The sequence below is a fragment of the Poecilia reticulata genome, unplaced genomic scaffold, assembly GCF_904066995.2.
Source record: "Poecilia reticulata unplaced genomic scaffold, P_reticulata-male-v2 Scaffold_112, whole genome shotgun sequence".
Classification (NCBI taxonomy): domain Eukaryota; kingdom Metazoa; phylum Chordata; class Actinopteri; order Cyprinodontiformes; family Poeciliidae; genus Poecilia; species Poecilia reticulata.
Genome location: NW_027675210.1, coordinates 15,197 through 20,433, shown reverse-complemented (window position 1 = coordinate 20,433; position 5,237 = coordinate 15,197). Strand labels below are relative to the sequence as shown.

The 5,237-nt window shown below is 35.9% G+C and overlaps 1 long non-coding RNA gene across 1 annotated transcript; it reads right to left on the bottom strand.

Moving 5' to 3' along the window:
* Nucleotides 1-245: 245 nt before the first annotated feature.
* LOC145550616 (uncharacterized) lies at nt 246-4,851 on the bottom strand. The gene is made up of 3 exons (XR_014086489.1): nt 4,788-4,851; nt 3,221-3,522; nt 246-483 (listed from the first exon to the last, which is right to left on the bottom strand). It is a non-coding gene; the product is annotated as an uncharacterized LOC145550616 (long non-coding RNA).
* Nucleotides 4,852-5,237: the final 386 nt, after the last annotated feature.

Below are 5,237 nucleotides of genomic sequence, written 5' to 3'. Positions count from 1 at the left end.
GCTTTTTTTGACTAAAACTTTTTCCACAGTTCCCACATGAAAACGGCTTTTCACCTGTGTGAATCCTCTTATGAGCATCAAGAGAATATTTGCAAGCAAAAAGCTTTTTACAGGTCACACAGGAGAAAGGTTTTCTTCTTTTCTGATTTTGCTTCTCAGCTTCAGCAGCTTCCTGGAAGATGACCTGCTCCTTGTTTGGTTCTGATTCAGTTTGGTTTGTTTGTTCATAAACAGGAACCACCATGCAGGTATCAGTCTCCTGTTTTAATTCAAGCTGTTCTTCACCCTGACTGGAGTAAACGTCTTTCTCTTCCACTTTTATTTGTTGATATTCTAGATCCTGCTGCTCTTCTTTTATATGTTGATCTTCTGGCTCTTCTTTTTCTTGTTTCACCTGCAGAGGTTCTACCTCGTCCTGGTCCAGATTGGATCTCCTCTCCTGGTTATACATCTCGTTCTCATAAACGTTATGTTGCAAGCAATCTGGAGAGGAAAACAGGAAAAAAAGAGGAATTGTTAACGTTACTGAAGTAATTAACAGACTTTCATTATTTAAGACAGAAATCACCAAATAAACACATCTGAAAATTCAAGAGTGCAGACATTCAGCTGACATTTGGAAAATTACCAAATTAAATATTTCTGATTAATTTATTCACTCCAGGCATGATCGTTATTGTTTAAAAATAATTTTCTAGTATTATTTCTAATATTTTCTATGTTGGAGCAATTAACTTTTTATTTTTATTACTTTGAGTTCAGTTTCATGTTAATTGTTTATTTTATATTTTTTGTTTCTTTACTTTAAAAAAAAAATCCTAATCCAAGAACCAAGAATCTTGACAGTTTGTCCATTTTCTGTAAGTTTAGGGACTGGTACAGGACCAGCATGCACTGGGCTTTCACCAGACCTTTTCTATTTTACTGCTAAGAATAATGATAATGCTTAGCAACAGAGAAAACATGCAAACAAAAAAAGAGACGCAAACAAAAGACCCTCCTGCTGTGCTGGACCAAAACAGCAGAAGATACCTCAGCACCGGGGATATTGTTGATCAGATCGACGGACTATTGACATGAGGGCTTGACAGACAACGTGTCGCAAGTAAGATGGACATAATATTGTGTATATTTTGTAATTAGAATATTACTTTACTGTATTTATGTCCACCAGTGAAATATCAGCTAATGCTAGCTGGTATAGTGCTATAGTACTTGGTGTTCAGTCCCCGCTCTGAAAGCTAACCAAGATTATTTTTTTAAAAGTTTCAGTTATTTTCTAACACTGACTTAGATATCTGATACAAGAGCCTATTATAGAAATGAAACAATATTATAAAAATAATAATATTACACGTTATAACATTCACCGGAAAGGTTTACACAGATGGCAATGGCTATTATGAACTTCACTCTGTCAAAGTAAGATACCTCCCAAATCTCCCGTTTATGTTTTGAAGGTTTCCTATGTGTGTGTGTGAGTGTGTGTGCAAGCGCTAAACATGCATAGCTTAATATTATTCAGTATTAATCATTATTTATTTCTGTCTATATTTATATAAATATGTATTGATAAGACGAGAGCGGTCCATAGGCGTCTGTCCTTTATTTATGTCTATGTGAGAAACGGCCCGGTCTGCAGAAGACGGGTCCTTCGAAGGCCACGAATATGGACGACCAGAAGAGAAAAGCAGTAGCCTTCAGCTAGCTGCCTAGCCTCCATCTTGGCGTTATGTTGCTTAGCAACCGTGACAACGTGAAGTACAAAGTGCCGAAGGAAAAAAAAAACGGACTCGAAGCTAGTTTTTTACTCGTTTTTTCTGTATTATTCTTCCCCTTTTGTGATAAAGGCTGTTCCATACTAAAAAAGAAATCTGTTTGATTCTAAAATGTTAACATTTATAGCAAGGAATGTAAGCAAATGATTCATTTTCAAATACTCTCTAGATCTCAGGAAGTAAGACATTACAGTTAAATAAAACTATTATGTTTTAATTCTTAGTTTAATTAGTCAAACCGATTTGCTCAGGAATAAATTAAATACTTTAGTGAACCAAAAATTTTTACAGGCTTAATATCTGTGTTCCGCCTCCACTCATAGGGGAAACTAGCAGGAGTTTTTAAAACGATTTGCCGGGAGACGTGCGTTCTCTCTCGGTGTACCGAACTGGAGCGCCCCGGTCAGCTGACAGCTGGCGAGGGGAGCTGGCTGTTAATGCAGCGGGAACAGACATCTCCGAAAACGTCTGAGCAATATTGCAATTAAGTGATTTATTGATGAACCGAGAAGATATCTGAGATCTATACATCAACATACTCGCCGAAAAATATTGTAAAAAATCATTTTGTGTAATACAGCAAAAAACAACAACAACAAAAAAAAATTGCTGCCATTGCTGCTTTTCTGAACACCCGTTTTAAAGGATGCAGACCCTAAATTTGGACACAGCTGTTTTTTTTGTTCGACTCCCTCTAGTGGTCTGGAGCACTTCCGTTTTCAGCACTTTTTGTTTGCATCTTTTCTTTTGTTTGCTGCATTTCATTTGCGTCTCTTTTGTTTGTTGCGTTTTATTTGCTATTTGTTTGCGTCTTTTGTTTGTTGCATTTTATTTGCTATTTGTTTGCTGCATTTTATTTGCTTTTTGTTTGCGTCATCTCTTCTTGTTTGCTGCATTACATTTCTTTGCATCTCTTTTTTTGTTTGCTTGTTTTCTCTGTTGCTGCGTATTTGCACCCGTCGGCCACAGGTTCATATAAAGACCAGCTGTGCCTTTATGTGGAAGGATAAAAAGAAACTGTTCATTATAGAAACAATAAACAGTAGTTTCCAGGATGATTTTAGAAATACGGAGTTGTGTCTGCCTCGTTATTTTAACCTGTTGTATCCTGTTTACAGGAAAAAATCTGCGTCTGTTACAGCGACACCAGCCCTGTTGCGTGAAACATTTGCTTTACTAGCCTTTTGCTGAATTGTTCTTCATATTTCTCCTGTTTATGAAAGTAAGTCTCAGCAGTTTAAGGAGAGCCCTAAGAAAGATAACTGGTTCTATTTTCTCTCTACATAAATAAGCCATTCTCACAGCGTAGTTGTGATGTTTGCGCTCTTTTATCTGATATAAAAACATTTATACAGGAGGGGAACGGTTACTATAATGACCCTCATGCAGAAAGTTTCATACATTCAAACCTTAACCTGAATCCAAACGCTGGCGTTTCTTACCTATTCGGTATAAGATTATCTTGGGCTTCCGGGAGAAATCCAGCAGTCTGCGTTGATCATCCATCTCTTCCTCTTGATGATTTCTTTAAACTCTGTAAATGTTTCTTCAACAGCAGTCAAATGCTTGTTGATAAACTCGTTTATACAAACTCTCGAAAATTCAACAAAACAAACCATGCGCCATCTTGTTTCTCGTCTTCTTCTTCGTCTTTTTTATGGCGGTTGGCAAACAACTTTAAGGTGCATTACCGCCACCTTCCAGGTTGGAGTATGGATAAGAAGCTCATAGCCTCCTCGTTCTTCTAAGAAAATTAAAAAAATTCTATCAAAAGCTATATTTCCTGATGAACTCTGAAACAATTCTCTTATAACTAACTTATTTTTATTACTACTAAGCTCACTAAGTAGTATCTTTCTTTCCCGTACATATTTGTTGGTTTGGACATACAGGATTAAATAGTACTCTTAACTTAATGAATAAACTTAATACAGGTTGTTGTATTTATTGTGGAAAGTTAGAAACAGTACAGCATATCTTTTTAGAAAAAAATTAATTGTTAATGCATGTCACCATGAGAAAAGCCTTCTGGGTTTTGCTTAAAAACTTTTTTAAAATATTAAAATCACACATTTTTGTCTCATGAAGTGAAAAATTTATTGGCAAAACAAACTTATTGTCAGAAATCTTTTCTTGCTATTCTATGTTTTTGTTTGTGACTCAAACTTTTGCTTGTGATTCTTACATGACATTATGGGCAGGGCCTAAAATTACAACAAAAAGATTTCTGGTGTGTGCAAATAGAAGTTTATGTTTGGCAAATAACATTTTAAGTTCACGAGACAAAATTACATTTAATTAAAAAGAAAATTTTTAAACAAAACTTTTTGTAAAAGAAAAAAAAGAAATAATTACAATTCCAAAAGTTTTGATTACAAATTTATTATGCTTAACTTAGGTTTTTTTTTTATTGAATATTTGGGGAAAATATTTAATTGCATCCTCACCAGACCCTAAACGTACTTAAAGTCTGGATCGACTTTTTTTCCCCCTTCATTAATGACACACTTTATTACATACATTATATGTATCAAGGTAATTCAGGGTGACTTATTTTTTATTCTAAATTAATTCTTAATGAATTTAAGTGTTATTCTCCTTCAAGATACATTTGCCTAACGCTGGAATAAATGCAATGTACATTATACCCAAAAAATGAGCTGTTGCTAGGGAAACAGAGTGAAGTAGAGGCCAATTGAGGTTGAGCAACTAAAGCCTTTCCTCTGCCTACATCTCCCAGAATGCTGTTCTGAATCTGAATTCAGTGAAATTATTGAACATTCTAATATATTTTCTATTGATATTTATACTATTGATTCTCCTACTCTGTGTGACGTATAAAAGCCTGGACAAAGCCACAAGAGATGAAACACAGTTTTGTAAACCAAAAAAGCTAAGTGAACATTTCCAATAAAGATGGCTGCCTGGTTTCATTATTTCATACATGCTTTTATCCAAGATCAAGTGTTTGAGAATTGATCTTGTTAAACAAACATGTGATGGCCCCACCTGACAGCCTGCGGCGACGTATCGAAGTAGATGTTTCTGTTGTACTGGGCATCCGACACATAGATGGTAGCCATGTCAAAATCCTGAATACGCAAAGAGCACCTGTTAATAAACAAAACTTTCTTCTCTCTCGTCTGCCTCAACCTCAAAAGACAGAAGCAGTTTCTAAAACACATGAAGACTGAGTCTGTTTGAAATTCAATTTCCTGCTTGGCTAGAACCGTCACCTGTAGATCTTGAGAGGAAGAACACCATATTAAACCCCCCCCACAGTATCATGTACAATGCTGTCTGCATGAAACACTCCACACACTTCTGACCAATCACACAATACTTCACATAGACCTGAACCTGGTGTGGACTTGATTTTCATCTCATAACTACGTCAATGAGAGCAGACTGCGACTCTTTGGACATAAAACCCGAGCATCTTCTCCGAGACCGTGCCGA